This window comes from Ambystoma mexicanum, chromosome 3q, assembly GCF_040938575.1.
Source record: "Ambystoma mexicanum isolate Mex_15411 chromosome 3q, UKY_AmexF1_1, whole genome shotgun sequence".
Classification (NCBI taxonomy): domain Eukaryota; kingdom Metazoa; phylum Chordata; class Amphibia; order Caudata; family Ambystomatidae; genus Ambystoma; species Ambystoma mexicanum.
The window spans coordinates 368,596,120-368,614,379 of NC_090926.1; the positions used below are offsets into that span (position 1 = coordinate 368,596,120).

General features: G+C 44.7%; 1 protein-coding gene across 4 annotated transcripts in view; it reads left to right on the plus strand.

Moving 5' to 3' along the window:
• GLRA1 (glycine receptor alpha 1) overlaps positions 1–18,260 on the plus strand; it is a 730,078-nt gene that overhangs the window by 553,655 nt on the left and 158,163 nt on the right. The window lies entirely within an intron of this gene.

Genomic DNA, 18,260 nt, shown 5'->3' on the forward strand with positions numbered 1-18,260 from the left:
CTGTGATACTCACAATCACCTATTATCCTCATATGTTAGTGCATTTAAGCATGCACACCTGGCTATTTTACATCTCGCCACATATTTACTGATCACCTCGCAGGTTCTAACTTGGTCACTGTTCTGCACCATCACCACACAGCTTAACGCCCTGCCCTCGCCTACATATAGTGCCACAACATCTCCTGAACTACCGCTGGCATCCATCATAACAGTTCCCAATCCCTATCTAAACGAGCCAGCCCTCTGGTTACTACGTTTCGCTTCCAAACCTACCCCTAATTAACCATGCCCTACTCCCTCTAGAAATTCTAAGCTCGGCTCGCGCCTGCGCCACCTACCTCGCCATCAACCTCCAACAATTAACAACTTAGCTACGCCCGCCAGTCACAACTCTGCGCATGGCATAGGCACACCGAATCCTGCTGCAATCTCTCTATCCCCTCCACCTCAGGCAAACACCGTTGCCAATTGTACACCATTGCCATACCACTCCTTATCTACCCTGGCCCATCAACCCAGTCTACCGTGTGTTTCAACAGTCAGAAATCAAGGATTAGCCTCTAGATGTCATCACTGGTCCTACCACCTGAACACCTGAAATCTCTTCACTGGCTCCCAGTGGCTGCGAGGATTAAGTTCAAAACCCTCTGCATTGTCCACAAGGCCTTCTGGGGCCTGGGACCTAAATACCTTCAACTCTCTCTTCCTAAATATCTTCCTTCACGAGCCCTTCGCTCATCCGTCTCCAACTCCCTCATGGTCAGCCGCTTCTCGAAGCAATGAGCTGGGGGTAGATCTCTCTGCGCAGCAGGGGCCTCCCTCTGGAACAGCCTTCCTGCCTCCCTGAAACTTGAGGAGAACCATCTCCGGTTCCGGAAGCACCTCAAAACCTTCCTCTTCGCTTCTGCCTTCTCTCTCCCTCTCCCCTGCTAATCCTGCTTAACTCCCCACTGAATTCAGTACTAAACCTGCATCTGGGCCACTCTCAGCAACCTCGGTCCAGGGCCCAGCCACTCTCCACTTGCACTGCCTCCCTGGCTCCCCCTGCACTGTGGGACTGTCACTGTATCCCTACAGCCCCCTTCCCAGCACTTGCTCTGCACTTACCTCGCACTTTCCACCAGCTGGCCCTTTTTATTTATTATTTATTATTTTTTACGCTACTTACCTTGTACTGCACTTCCCCCCACCTCCTCCCCCTGCACTTCCTCCTTTTCCCCTTACCTCTGCACTTGCGCGATCTGAATGACACCTGGCCTAGTAGGATCGTTTGTCTGTCTTCCCTTTGTTTCCCTCCCTCCCTGCCTCGTCGCGCCTTGAAACACTTGGGTATAGGCGCGTTACAAATACCATATCATATCATATCATAACCCTGTGACCGCCAAAATGTCCAACTCTAGTAAGAACAAAACCATAGTCCACTCGACTCCTAAAGTTGACCCTGCCCTCCATGCACATGATGACACCACGGTCGCTAAACTCAAAGGCGCCCTCATCAACGCAGGTTCCGTCCCCGCGCAGGCCCTAGATATTGCAGATTTCATTGTCACAGAAAACCTTGACTTTCTTGCAATCACGGAAACCTGGCTGCATGCGGCCTCCGGCCCTTCCCTGACCCTGGCCATTCCCGACAACTATTCGATCATCAGGTGTGACAGAGACACCAGCCAAACTAAGGGCAGGGGAATAGCCTTCATATTTAAGAGCTTGCTTAACATCTTATCTACAGGCCCCCTGGACCTACCTCTTTGTTTGTAGAATACATCTCATCTATTCTAGCTTCTAGCACTAAGCCCAACTCTCAAATTATTATTTTGGGTGACCTCAATCTAGGTTACCAGGATAAGAATGACTCCAAAGCCACCAACTTAGAAAATGTCCTTGCCGACTTCGGCCTCACCCAACATGTTAGTGAGCCAACCCATATCAAGGGTCGCACTCTCGACTGGGTCTCAGACATGAACTGTGCACTCAACGTCACCTCTGTGTCTCATTGCGCATGGTCTGATCACCACATAATATCATTCTCCATTAACTCCAGTCCACCCATAGTTAAACCTAACCTTGCTCCTCCCACTTACACATGCAACAAAAAGGACATCACGGTTGAGAAACTACTCCCTCTCATCCTCCCTTTACTGAACTCAGCGTCCTCCACTTGCTCGGACCCCACAGCATTAGTAGACACCTATAACCGCGCCATGCTAAAAGCCCTCAATACCATCGCCCCCATCAAACTGCGCAAACAAAAACCACGGCTCCACCTCAATTCATGGTTCACCCCGCACTTACACAACCTGCAGAAAGAAAAAAGAAAAGCTGAGGCTCATCGGAAAAGCTCACCTTCTCTAATCAACAAAAATAACCTTACTTCAGCCTCCCTGACCTACAAAGAAGCTATCCTAGCTGCAAAAAAGGAAATGTACAATAAAAGGATCATTCAAGCCCAATCAAACACCAGGGAACTCTTCAAGATCCTCAAGGAACTTGAGTCTCCAATTGCCCCGCTTGATACGTGCACCCCTGACACTGAGTGGTGTGCTAATATTCAAAAAGCACTGCTTAACAAAATTGTCCTGGTCCACACCAAAATTAATGCAAAACAAAAGCTACCTCTCTGATTCACCTGGCAACCCCATGTCCTACAAAATTCCCTCACCTAAACACTCCTTCAAACCGTTCGGCTTCTCACCCCTTACCATCAAGGAAGTAGAAAATATCATTACGAAGCTCAAGCCTTCCAACTGCCAAGGTGACGCTTGCCCAGCACCAGTCATAAAGGAAGCCGCACATGATCTCGCCCCATTCATTACCTCTTTCATTAACGCATCCTTCGAATCGGGAACTGTACCCGACAACCTCAAGGATGCTTGGGTCATCCCCTTAATCAAAAAAACGAATCTTGATCCCAGTAATCCTTCTAACTACAGGCCCATCTCCACGGTGCCTTACCTTCTCAGAATTCTTGACCGAGCGGCCTATCTCCAAATCCAGGACTACCTTGAAAACAACCATCTACTAGGGCTTAGACAATCTGGGTTCCGTCCCAGACACGGCGCGGGAACAGCCTTAATAGACTTGAAAACTCAAATCGAGGATCTGAAAGACAAGGGCAAACAGGCGCTCCTGCTCCTCCTTGATCTTTCAGCAGCCTTTGATCTGGTCGATCATCAAATCTTCTGTCACCACCTTAAGATTGCTGCCCACTTCTCGGATTCATCCATATCATGGATCAGCTCCTTCTTAGCAAACAGAACCATGAGGGTCTTCTCTTCCCGAGCTGCAGCTGACCCAGCCCACGTCCCGTGCGGAGTCCCACAAGGATCTTGTCTATCTCCCACACTGTATAACGTGTTTACTAAACCACTTTTTGATATACTTGACTATCTGGGTGTCTCCTACACTAATTATGCGGATGACACCCAGATACTCATCCCTATCACTGGTGACTATGTAACCAACTCCAAAGCTCTCAACACAGTCTACACTGTCATCCAGGCCTGGATGGCTCATCATGGGCTTTGCCTTAACGGGTTAACATTGTTTGCTCCGTCCCCATTCCCATTCAGCCCAATGGGGGCTGAGATGGGAATGGGGAAGGTCCGGGCCCGGGTTCCTGGAGGGAGGAATTACCGGGCCCTCCGAACTCGGAATGGCCCGGTAATTCCCCATTCTGGGAACCCGGACCCGATTTTGGCGGCAACCATGCCGCCAAAATCGTAATGAGGCCCAATGAGTCATTATGCTGAAAGTGTGGGTGTGTGTTGGCCAGGGGACTGTCCGTTGGTTTTCGAGGTGCAGATTTGTGGTGCTTGCAGTCTGGGGGAGAGGGTCTACTAAATGCTATGTGTGAATGGCTAGTTTGAATTTGTATGTGGTGAGTGAGGTTGAGAAAATGTGTGAGAGTTAGTTCAAAGGGATACAGTGTTCTTGTGGGTTTCCATACTGGTCGCAGAAAATCCTGTGCCCTTTCCAGGGTGCACTGTAATGAGCGGTGTTGGGCACTTACTGATTGTGGCAAGAGAATTCCTACCTTGTGATTTTGCTACTATGGAGACAGGGAAAGCATTTTCTTAGGGCTTGGTGGCACCATGAAGGGATGTTGTGCTGTAGCTGTCATTCTCCAATTAACTTGTCTTGAGCTGTAGGAGGACAGTCAGGAACCGGGCTAATGTCCCCTTAGACTGTATCTGCGTGTGGGAATTGGTCTGTTGGTCTGTTTTCGCTGCTAGTTGGTTTTAGGTTACAATTACGTCTTTTATGCTTTGATGAGACCAATTTATTGATTTTAAAAGTTTCTGTTGGTCATGTAGAGCACAGATTTACATTTGGCAACCAAACTGGAAAAGGCAATTCCTCTCTGTCTTTCTCTGCAGAATCTTCTTTTTTCTAAAAGCATGTCATTTCAGGATATGAAATCCCGTTCCTTGCTCTTGAAGGGCTCTATGGCCTATGCAGAGAGCCTTCAAGTGGAGTTTTCTTCTGATCTTTGTGAGAAAGAGAGGAAGGGTATAATCTCTCTAATTAAGTGTGGGTGTTAGAAGCATGTTCTGACTATTGCACTAACTCAGGGTTCCGGCATGAGTCTGATGTCCATTATTATGTGAGATTCCTGTTTAATCTGGCTGTCGTAGGGATGTTACCCATTTAAAGCGGCCATTATAGTGTTGTTTCAGGTGGGCCGTGTATATATACCAAGCAAGTTATGCTGGGTTTAAAAAGTTTGAAAAAAACCTTTCACCTGAAATGTGAAAATAGGAAAGTCCATTTGAGCCAAGTCACACATTCTACAACGCCACCTAGTAGCCATCGCTAGAAGTTCACCTCCAGTTCTGAGCCACAACAGCAAGGCAATGTGGGTATATTAATTTGCGTTGGCTACTAGGTGGCGTTGTGGAATGTGTGACTTGGCTCAAATGGACTTTCCTATTTTATAATGAGTACTGAGAGACAAAAAACACAAAAAAACAAAAAAAGAAGTGATTTATGGTGGCCAAATTAGTAATGTTGGATAACACGGTTTGAGCAAATTTTCGATGGTTTGACAAATGTCTTTTGTTCGCTCTAGATTTTAACTTTTCTTAGATGTTATACAATATGTTGGCTAGCAATTGTTGGGTTTTTAACACACACCCATTGGGTACAACGTTCAGATACTGAAAAAGTACCATCATCGAATAGGAAGACCTCAATAGACATTGTGCCATTAGGTGAGGCCGAGGCTTATGTTGCCATGATGTTGTATTTGAGTAGCTGGAAGATGCCACGTGATGCCTTCTTTATTTTCAGGTTATTCTATGGTATACAGTGAGGGATGAAAGAGTACAAAATATGGATTAGGTCTCAATAAACTAGCTTGTGAAGCACAATATACTTTGGAATTGTATGAGGTACCAAAATTGACATATAAAAGGAAACGTATATTTGTTAATTCAGGCAAATAGATATAAAATATGCAGTTCATTTTAACAATTTTTGATAAGGTGCTAAAACTGATATAGGCAGGAAGTTTATATTTGGTAATTCAGGCAGACTATTACTATGCATTTTATAAGATATTAAGGCAAGAAGGTGGATATGGAAACGAAATTAGTGGGTTCTGTATTGCAGGTTGCCAGGCACTATGCACTTTATAAATTAGTAAGTCATTTTAATTGATAGCGACATGCGCTATGCACTTTTTCGCAGATTAAATGGCAATCTGGATTATAACCTGAGTCAACATGTCTGGATTAAACAGACACATTATATTATATATAAACAGAATTACAACGTGATTAGATGGGCTTTAGGTGCCTACAAAAAGTTGAAATGTTATTAAAATGGAGTTACAAAGTAATGTCATATCCAAACAACGGATTATGCCAGATACTGAATACCATCAAGGCAAAAAGATGAATATGGAAATGAAAGTAGTAGTATTTTCTTGTTGTTTAGGTTGTTGGGCACTGTGCACTTTACAAATTAGAAAGTCATTCCAATTGATAGCGATATGCACTATGCACGTGTTTGCAGATTATATGGCAATCTGAATTTTTATTTGAGCCAACTGGTCTGGATTATACATATATATTTTTTCATATATAAATGAAATTAAAATGCGATCCGAAAGAATGTAGGTGCTCAAAAGAGTCAAAATGCTATTAAACTGGAGTTGAAAATCACTTGTCTATCCAAACAACGGATTATGGCAAGTATAGAATGTTTTTTGTACTAAAGTGGTGTCAGTGTTAAAAACGATTGGCGGCCACATAAAAATTACAAGATGGCAGCACTTTTTCACTGACATGCTGTGCTAACCAGCAAATGGGAACTGATAGAGAAGAGGGACAGTTATGTAAGCAAAACACAGTCCTCTTTCTATCGTACCAGTAGGGTATGTGTGTGATTCCTTAATGGGGGAAGTTACAATTGAAAAAACTATGTGATAAAGCCACTAGGTGTGGTGAAACGTGTCAGTTTTTCTGCCTCCTGTTGAATTTTGCTGGGTACTGGCTTTAACAAAGAATTTTTAACAATGGATTGATGGAATAAAGAAACTTTTTAATTGCAAGAAATTTGGACAATGCTGTTTGTTTGGAGCTAACTGATTTAAGCAGCTGTGAGTAACGATTTTACCACACCGACCAATGGTTGGTGATTACAAGAATATATATGTATATATGTTGAAGAGGAGGTGGCATGAGGCTTAATCAACGAGATATTTTGGCTTCTGGATTTGAGCTGAAATTGGGAAGACGTGATTTCTGTTAAGTTTGTTAAGAAGGATGTCATCCATTGTAAATTGTTATTATGGAGATCAATTTTCTCAAGCCTTCTGATTAGTGTGCAATGGGTAACTGTGTCTAGGTCCGCTGGAATGTCGAGGAGTATGAGTCCCAAAGTGATGTTGTAATCTGCTGAGATTTTGAGGTTCTCCCAGGTGGAAACTAGTCCCAGTTCGTTACCTCGCATAGGTCTAAAATGACTTGTGAGTGGTCTAATAAGTTGTTAGACTCTACGTCCTCCAAAATGTGGCTGTAAACGTAGCTCTCTAGAATTTTGGATGGGTAGAGTAGGTTTGATATAGTACGAAAGCTGGAGGGTCTTCTGAGTACCCAACAGTTTGTATTTGGGCATGTTTTTATGTATGCAGTTTTGAAAGCTTTCCGCACGATTCCTTGTTTTGAGTGAGTAGTTAATTTGTTTGTGAAAATAGAATGTTGGTGTATCCTTGACGATCTCTTTGTACATAAATGGGGATAGGAGTGCATCGAAGAGCCATCTTTGTTGCTAAAATTCACCAGTTATTTTAAGACTGTTTCAGATAATGGCTTAAAACTGTACATTGGAGGGGTTATTTGACGGTTATCGTGCTTTTTGTTTGATTTCTGCTTCAGTTGCTTATTGCTGTGCTGATGGCATACTGTATGTTTAATACTTTGCTTCTGAGGTGGTTGATATAATTGCACAATTTGTAGATAGGTGTTGGTACTTTGCAACAGGATGTGGGGTTTCTCGTCTCATAAATAGCTTTGCATGGCTCTGTCTCTCGGTGTGTGCCTGACTGATTCATCCAGTGTAGTAAGGTGTCCTTACTTTTAGGATTTCCGCTTTGTAGTGGTGGATCATTGTTTTGTAGGGGTCTTGTCTTGTGGATTCTAATGCTCGCTCTATGTTTTTCCTCGTATCCAATTTCTTTTTTTCCATGAGTCTTAGGAGGGGTGTGAACCATCATGCTGCTGCTGGCATTATAATGGTGCTCCTCGGCGAGGGAGAATCAAAGAGAGTCGAGGAACTAATTACAGACTGCAACGGCCATAGATCAAACAACTGTTCCTGTACACCTGATGAAACATGGTTTACTCGGATTCATTATAATTCTGAACTTGTGAACATTTTGAAAAAAAAATGGTTTTTATGTGTGCTCTGTGCATTCTTCATAGAAAGTGTTCAATCACTTCTAACCTCTTTACGCTAGGTAAACATAGAATATATTTTTGATTAGCATCAATATTCAAAAATAAATGGTTTTAAAATGGTGCCATAATGTAGTGCGGTACATGTTCAGAGTGCGTATCTCCTCATAGCTGTGCTTTGATTGATCGTGCCCCGGTTTAAAGAACAGTAGCATTTATATGTGTTGTGAACATTATAAAACCTGTCTAAAGGAGTACCTGCTGGGATATAGTTTGCATTTGTATTAATTGAGGGCTATGGTCTCAGGCAACCTGGTCTTTGGTACTGACCCCCAATATGTATGAGCCTTAGCAAACCTCTTTTCATTTCTGCAGCCAAGACCCTCATATGCCAAAATTGGGAGTACTTATTACATGATTGACTGGATAGTATAAGAAAAAAGTAAAGTGCTCTAGACCATACCTATTGCTGATTTGTGTTAGAACCAGACAAATACTTGTGTGTTTCACTGCGGTGAGCACTTTGTATATGTAATATCCTATGTTTTTATCCTGCACTCAAATTTGATGATTCCATCTGGCAAGCTGACACCAAATAATTCAAATAGTATGCCCAGATTCTTGTTGTGTTTTCCCACTTAACCACAATGTGTGATCTTGGGTAAATCATTTAACCTAATTATCTTCCAGTTCTTTTGTCATCTGCCAAAAACTAGGGCATATAAGTATGAGCTAGATACCATGAAAAGTGTATTCAAGAAATGTAATGTCCAGTTTGGGGGTGTTGCAGACGTACAATAAGAGAAACCACAAATTAATTATATACAATTTACAGCAGGCGCCTGTAAATTGTGGCTCGCCAGATATTTTAGGACTACAACTCCCATGATCGCGTACCATTGACTATCCTGGTTACAACTGATGGCGGTTGTAGTCCAAAACATCTGCAGAGCCAAATGTTGCACATCCGTGATTGTAAGGAACCTGCAATTGTTAGAATCAGAGCTGCTTCATGTTAGAACAGAAAAGTTGCTTGTGCATAATTGTGGGGTACATTTTGTATGCGGTTGCAACCTATATTATTAATGTTACATTGAATTATTACATTTAAAATTAGCTAAGCACGAGGCTGCATACGAAGACTTTGAAGTTTCTGAAGTGACACTTTACAAGCAGAGAGATGCCAGGCTCACCTTTTTATTGCTTTCCTGACAAATGGCTTATTTTCTTTTATGCAATTAACTGGTGAATTTGACATTTATTACGCTAACTTTCGACAGCGCGGGAATGATAAAGAGATAACCTTCGGCCAAACATGAAAAATATTGTTTTTAGACAAGAGGCGAAAGATTAATTGCCCATAAAACGGTGTGCTGCAGTGCTTGACTGGCAGCGTGACACAAACAGAGCGCTGAAAATCAAAGAGTCCCTCAATTAAGTGATGGTCCAGCCATCTCCCACCAAGCCCTCATACGTACGCAGTAGCTTGCCGTCCAGGGGCCCTCAAGACCCCACTGCAAGTCACATCTACAAATCAACACAAAACAGCCGACCATGAGCCGCCCCATCCCCCTCCCCGACCTCCTCCGCGGATTCAGGCCCACCTTAGAGCCGTAGATTTCAAAACAATTTCTCTCAGGTCTTGTTGAATTCTTCTTCACTGTTTCTTAGTTTAAAAGAAAGTATTTCTAACATAGAAACTTATATTTCATTTAACACGGGCTCCCCTTTTCGGGCTGACATGCACCTTCTAAACCTGATTGTCATGCCTCGGAGCTCATAGAACGTCCCCTTTGTTACTCTGGAGGTTCGAGGAAGGAGCGAGAAGGAATGGAAGGGAAGCGGTACATTTCTGCTCGTTGTCCAACCTTTAAATTAATTGCACACCCGAAACCAGACAACACGTTTATTGTTGTATGCTTCGTGGGAAACTTTCTCCCACTGACCAGCTGTATATTGTGGCATTATGTACCCATTCCACGGGCATCACCATCGGGTAATGGCCCGGAGCCCGAATAACGAGGGAACCAGGCCATTAGCCCCCCACCCCCCGGTTGATGCCCGTCGAACGGATATAAGGCAATTAGCACCAGTCCCCTGGGCTAGGACGGGGCTAATTTACAGTATTTTCATTCTGTGAATGGCACAGCGTCCGTTCACAGAACAAAAACACTGTTTCAAGATGGCCACCATGAAAAGGGAATGCGGGGCTACGTATGCAGCCCCTCTTCCCTTTCCATAAACCGAAATAAGCTGAGAGGGAATAAAAATAAATATAAGGGGACAGAGGGTGGGAGAAGATGGCAGCCGGGGGAGCTGGCCGTCTGGTAGCATGGAACGCAGGCTTTCACCACCAGCTGAAGCCTGCGTTCCTAGCCACCTTATTGGTTGGCTCCCCCCGCCAGGGTGCTAATTGTATTTAGCATCTAGATGCATCTGTGTCACTGGGAAACAAATTCCTTCAAATTATCCTGAAGTAAACTCTTGTTTAGGACTTCAATTTAGGTTTTCCTCCCCAATTACCAAGGAGTGGGAAATAGACCTACATGTATTCCAGGTTTGTTGCCCAGTAATTGGGGAATAAAGCTGGAGGAATACATGTAGGTCTATTGCCAGGATGAGACCATTAGGCTACAATCGTTCCATCCTCAGGAAGTTCTGGGAGTCGTGCGAGGGTTACTGTCGGTAACATCACAAAGGCACGTTTCAGAAATAGGTACAGCACACATATTTGCAGAATGGAGAACTGGTTCAAGAAGGCATTGGGCCTCATTACAAGTTTTGCGGTGAGGCAACACCGGCGCTTGTAGTGCTATTGGTGCCGTTGTTACCTCACCACAACATTACGGGTTTGCTCGTGGGTGCCACTCTGGACGCCTGGTCAGACCAGACGTCCAGAGCGACCCCCGCGAGCAGGCCAGAATGCTAACAACCGTCCTGTCATTAACGGGACCATTGTTAGCATCCTCCCCATTTCCATTGAGCCCTATGGGGGCTCAAACGGGAATGGGGACGTACCGGGTCCGGGTCCCAAAAATGGAAATTATTGTGCCCGCAAATGTTGGAATAGCCCGGTAATTCCCATTTTTTGGGACCCGGACCCGGGTTTGGTGTAGCCACGCCAGTAAAAATGACATGGCTACCTCCAAACTCGTAATGAGGCCCATTGTTTTCTGATGCGCCCCAACTGGGCAGTATCGGCCTGCCCCACCTTGCTCCTCTGCTGCTGCCCAGCATTGCACTTCCTCTGCAACACCATGAAATCATTGCAATTTGAATAACGTTTCATTGCTTTGCACTTTAAATTAGACATGGTACATAACAATATTACATGAGATCTCTAGCCAATTTATCACAGTGCACTCCTCTTATACCTTAAAATTTGATAAAGTATAAATTTAGTAGTGGGGTGCCGGGGAGAAAACCAACCCTGACACTAGGTTGTATAAACTGTACTATAGACAACAGATAACCACACACTTGTGGATTTCTCCCGTCCCCTGCACACCCAAAAAATATTGTGAACACAACCAATTAGTGAAAGATTCCTATATGTTCAATTCTGTAATTCATAAATAACACTTTGCTAATTACTCTTGTCTTATAAAAATTCTTTACTCAAAGAAATGTACATATACACACTTATTCATTTATGTTAGACCATACATAATACCAAACTGTTGAATTTCAAATTTTACTTTGTTGATCATTTCACAATTCGAAATAGACAATATACAGTATGACGTTTGATTATTCAATAATAACCCATCTGGGCAATATTTTCTAGAATAACAATCCGTTAACTTGTGTCTCTACGCATTTCGGGGTTTGATGCTCCCCTTCTCCCACAGGAGTTACAAATATGGATGCGGTACACACCAGCAAACCATCTCTGCATGTATATCCGACAATACTGATACAAAGAGACAGAGGAACCCCTTTCATTGATGCTGGGTGCACCCCAGTAGCAACAAAGACTACATTCAATTTCCAAAGTTTAGGGAATGAACATAATCAGCAGTCCTTCAATTATTAATCAAGCAAATTATGATTAAGACAGCATCTTGATTCATGATGCAAAGAAGGCAGAATGAACAAGGCTGATCCCTTTGGGAATGGTGGTTCCATCATCGAGGGATCCATCTTCCTCTTGGATGCATAGAAAAGCGATCCGCGCATCCAGTTGTCTCACTTCAAGAAAAACATGTGAAATGTTTGGTAAACAAATCGAGTACCCTCTGCATCCTCCATCCAGATACAGAGCAGGATATAGAGCACCTAAAAGGCATCCAAGAGCAAGAGTCAAGAGAAACCAAGAGGCTGTCTTACCAAACAAGCCAATTATGATTCAATAAAGCACTGTTGATCATGTGTATTCCCTCAACTTAGAAACTCAATGTAGTCTTTGCTACTATAAGGGTGAACTCAATATGTAGAAAGTGGCATGCGTAAGGTGGCATCTGATGGCAATAGCAGCTGTCAACTTCTGGCAAATAGCTGCATGCCAGATGCAAAGCTCATTTGCAACATGATTGTTTGGGGAATGGGGCAATGCCAGGGGACAGAGACTGGCCCCGTGGACTAGGCCCTTCATTGTTCTGAAGGTGATGAATCAAGCACCATGATTGGCTAATAATAACACTGAATAATACAGAGCTTAGAAGTGGTCCATCTACGTGACGCTCTATACAAATCAACACATTTTAATTAAATGATGCCAGTACAATGCCACAGGTTAATGATTTGTATAATTTGCTTTCACCAACTTGTGTCACCCTAGTCTTTCTTGCCCTTCAGCCATACTCCGCTAAACCCTTGTGTCTTTCTAATCCTAGGATGAGCTGATTGCTCTGCCTCTCTAGGGTGAGGGGATAGACGTAGAAGAACTTGCCCTATCACTAGTCTAGATACAAACTGCCTTCTCTATCGAGAAATAGGAAGTTTTTTTCTAAAAGGCACATGCCAGAAGGAGTCAGGCATATGTCGACTGCTATTCAAATGAATTTCTTTCTATATTTTATTCAAGTTCTTTGTCCAGCAGAAAAAGTTTAAAACAAATGATAAAAAAGAGAGAAGAAAACCTATTCTTCAGACGTGCTCTTGTTGTGCGCTTCGCTGATATTCTAGGCACAACATTCAGGAGGACTCACTGTTGCATAACTTGCTTACAGGATTGGTTTTTCTTCATTAGCGATAAGATGAACTCCACCTAATATTTACAGAGAAGACTTCTAGTCGTTGGGCCTCTCTGTATTGTGTTTACATGAATTTTGGATTTCTCGCCTTCGTGATTTACAAGGGAGAAAATATTACGACCTTTTTCTGTGACCTTATTTTGGAGTCACTATACAGGGTCGTGTAAAATCCGACCAGTTTCAGTGGACTGGTGTCAATGTGCCACTTTCTTCAGGGCTAGGAAAAGGCACCAATCTGTGTGCCTTGTCTTGTTCAGTTTCAGTTGTGTCTGCAGTTTTTGATATTGCCCCACCATGTTGTTTGATTTAATGTGCTCCTTGGTTTCTGTAGAGCTAGTGGCGGGCATGTTTACAGGGTGCCATGGTTCATTGGCATTCCTTGATACCTTCTGGTTGGAAGCGCATTTGAAACCGCATTGTCGGCAGAATCGTGCGAGCTGTGCAATAGCCATTTGCTGCATCATGTATTTGTGTACCAAGAAAACAACCAAGTTTCTATCCCCTGCCTCTGTCCACATAGTGCTGCTGTTTTTTAATGATGTTAAAATGCAAGGAATCGCTGTTTTCCCAGGTGGGAGGTTTGACAGGATGTTTCTGTTGTGCCCTTGGCCTCCTGCTGTGCCCGGGGCACTTACCCGGTTTGCCTTCCACTAGAAATGGCCCTGCACTCCAGCAGGGACTGGAAGAATGTACTTGGTATACAGCAAAGCGAATCATAGTACGTTTGCAAGTACCGCCGCTCACAGTATAGCAACTAAGAAATACTGACTAACTCAAGCATCCCTTGCATTCAGATGGAGTCTAACCATCTGCAAATGGTCTTTGTTTATCTGTATCACATAGTGCCCTGAAGTGACCGCAAGGTGACGCTGTAATAGATAACTAAATGCCCTCTTGTACTACCACAAGAGAACACTTTTTACAAGTTGGGTATGTTTTAACACCATTCATGACCTTTATTAAACAGTTACACTATAGTGTCACCCACAATGTCCCTCTATCATGACTAGCACCATGCCCAGAGATCCCCTAATGCACCTCCTCCTGACCTAAACTGTGCACATGTATCCCAGTACCCAGACACCTATAGAGATCCCCTAATGCACTTCTTCCTGACCTAGACTGTGCACATGTATCCCAGTACCCAGACACCTATAGAGATCCCCTAATGCACATCTTCCTGACCTAGACTGTGCACATGTATCCCAGTAGCAAGACACCTATAGAGATCCCCTAATGCACATCTTCCTGACCTAGACTGTGCTCATGTATCCCAGTATCAAGACACCTATAGAGATCCCCTAATGCACATCTTCCTGACCTAGACTGTGCACATGTATCCCAGTACCCAGACACCTATAGAGATCCCCTAATGCACTTCTTCCTGACCTAGACTGTGCACATGTATCCCAGTACCCAGACACCTAGAGAGATCCCCTAATGCACTTCTTCCTGACCTAGACTGTGCACATGTATCCCAGTATCAAGACACCTATAGAGATCCCCTAATGCACATCTTCCTGACCTAGACTGTGCACATGTATCCCAGTATCAAGACACCTATAGAGATCCCCTAATGCACATCTTCCTGACCTAGACTGTGCACATGTATCCCAGTATCAAGACACCTATAGAGATCCCCTAATGCACTTCTTCCTGACCTAGACTGTGCACATGTATCCCAGTATCAAGACACCTATAGAGATCCCCTAATGCACTTCTTCCTGACCTAGACTGTGCACATGTATCCCAGTACCCAGACACCTATAGAGATCCCCTAATGCACTTCTTCCTGACCTAGACTGTGCGCATGTATCCCAGTACCCAGACACCTATAGAGATCCCCTAATGCACTTCTTCCTGACCTAGACTGTGCGCATGTGTCCCAGTACCCAGACACCTATAGAGATCCCCTAATGCACTTCTTCCTGACCTAGACTGTGCGCATGTGTCCCAGTACCCAGACACCTATAGAGATCCCCTAATGCACATCTTCCTGGCCTAGACTGTGCACAGGTGTCCCAGTATCAAGACACCTATAGAGATCCCCTAATGCACGTCTTCCTGACCTAGACTGTGCACATGTATCCCAGTACCCAGACACCTATGGAGATCCCCTAATGCACTTCTTCCTGACCTAGACTGTGCACATGTATCCCAGTATCAAGACACCTATGGAGATCCCCTAATGCACTTCTTCCTGACCTAGACTGTGCACATGTATCCCAGTATCAAGACACCTATAGAGATCCCCTAATGCACTTCTTCCTGACCTAGACTGTGCACATGTATCCCAGTATCAAGACACCTATAGAGATCCCCTAATGCACTTCTTGCTGACCTAGACTGTGCACAGGTATCCCAGTACCCAGACACCTATAGAGATCCCCTAAAGCACTTCTTCCTGACCTAGACTGTGCGCATGTGTCCCAGTACCCAGACACCTATAGAGATCCCCTAATGCACTTCTTCCTGACCTAGACTGTGCGCATGTGTCCCAGTACCCAGACACCTATAGAGATCCCCTAATGCACATCTTCCTGGCATAGACTGTGCACAGGTGTCCCAGTATCAAGACACCTATAGAGATCCCCTAATGCACGTCTTCCTGACCTAGACTGTGCACATGTATCCCAGTACCCAGACACCTATAGAGATCCCCTAATGCACTTCTTCCTGACCTAGACTGTGCACATGTATCCCAGTATCAAGACACCTATGGAGATCCCCTAATGCACTTCTTCCTGACCTAGACTGTGCACATGTATCCCAGTATCAAGACACCTATAGAGATCCCCTAATGCACTTCTTCCTGACCTAGACTGTGCACATGTATCCCAGTATCAAGACACCTATAGAGATCCCCTAATGCACTTCTTGCTGACCTAGACTGTGCACAGGTATCCCAGTATCAAGACACCTATAGAGATCCCCTAATGCACTTCTTCCTGACATAGACTGTGCGCATGTATCCCAGTACCCAGACACCTATAGAGATCCCCTAATGCACATCCTCCTGACCTAGACTGTGCGCAGGTGTCCCAGTATCAAGACACCTATAGAGATCCCCTAATGCACTTCTTCCTGACCTAGACTGTGCGCATGTGTCCCAGTACCCAGACACCTATAGAGATCCCCTAATGCACTTCTTCCTGACCTAGACTGTGCGCATGTGTCCCAGTACCCAGACACCTATAGAGATCCCCTAATGCACTTCTTCCTGACCTAGACTGTGCGCATGTGTCCCAGTACCCAGACACCTATAGAGATCCCCTAATGCACGTCTTCCTGGCCTAGACTGTGCACAGGTGTCCCAGTATCAAGACACCTATAGAGATCCCCTAATGCACGTCTTCCTGACCTAGACTGTGCACATGTATCCCAGTACCCAGACACCTATGGAGATCCCCTAATGCACTTCTTCCTGACCTAGACTGTGCACATGTATCCCAGTATCAAGACACCTATGGAGATCCCCTAATGCACTTCTTCCTGACCTAGACTGTGCACATGTATCCCAGTATCAAGACACCTATAGAGATCCCCTAATGCACTTCTTCCTGACCTAGACTGTGCACATGTATCCCAGTATCCAGACACCTATAGAGATCCCCTAATGCACTTCTTGCTGACCTAGACTTTGCGCAGGTGTCCCAGTACCCAGACACCTATAGAGATCCCCTAATGCACTTCTTCCTGACCTAGACTGTGCGCATGTGTCCCAGTACCCAGACACCTATAGAGATCCCCTAATGCACTTCTTCCTGACCTAGACTGTGCGCATGTGTCCCAGTACCCAGACACCTATAGAGATCCCCTAATGCACGTCTTCCTGGCCTAGACTGTGCACAGGTGTCCCAGTATCAAGACACCTATAGAGATCCCCTAATGCACGTCTTCCTGACCTAGACTGTGCACATGTATCCCAGTACCCAGACACCTATGGAGATCCCCTAATGCACTTCTTCCTGACCTAGACTGTGCACATGTATCCCAGTATCAAGACACCTATGGAGATCCCCTAATGCACTTCTTCCTGACCTAGACTGTGCACATGTATCCCAGTATCAAGACACCTATGGAGATCCCCTAATGCACTTCTTCCTGACCTAGACTGTGCACATGTATCCCAGTATCAAGACACCTATAGAGATCCCCTAATGCACTTCTTCCTGACCTAGACTGTGCACATGTATCCCAGTATCAAGACACCTATAGAGATCCCCTAATGCACTTCTTCCTGACCTAGACTGTGCACATGTATCCCAGTATCAAGACACCTATAGAGATCCCCTAATGCACTTCTTGCTGACCTAGACTGTGCACAGGTATCCCAGTATCAAGACAACTATAGAGATCCCCTAATGCACTTCTTCCTGACCTAGACTGTGCACATGTATCCCAGTATCAAGACACCTATAGAGATCCCCTAATGCACTTCTTCCTGACCTAGACTGTGCGCATGTATCCCAGTACCCAGACACCTATAGAGATCCCCTAATGCACTTCTTCCTGACCTAGACTGTGCACATGTATCCCAGTATCAAGACACCTATAGAGATCCCCTAATGCACTTCTTCCTGACCTAGACTGTGCCCAGGTGTCCCAGTACCCAGACACCCGTAGAGATCTGAGAGTGCACGTCTTTCCTGGCCTACAGCATGCTCTTGTAGTCCAGCAGTGAGACATTCTTAGGGATCAAACACGCACCTCTTCTCTGATTTCGGGTGTAGACTGGAATCCAAGTACTGAGTCATCTGCAAACCTCTCACACTGTAGCGCTATCCTGATTTGCAGCATGCACTCCTAGTACTGGGAAATAAGCAGAGCTTCCAAAGTGCATTCTATTCTTAACGGGTCCGTGCATCCTTATCCCTTACCTGAGACAGGCACCAAGGTCCCACCAAGCAGATGGTCTAGGACCTCTTGTGTCCACTAGTGTCTAGTACTAAGAACTGCTTTGTGCTCTAACAAATAATGTCCATGTTGGCATTGCTCTGCACTGGGATCCTAAGGACACTCTCTGCACCCTTCATTTGGGTCTTGAAGCACATCTTAGCTCGCAAAGAGAATGCGACAGATGTGTGACCTCCAGGATGACATTACTGGGTCTGTAGTGTCCCGACCTGGCCTTTCATCCTTCTGAGGAGGAGACAACGAGCAC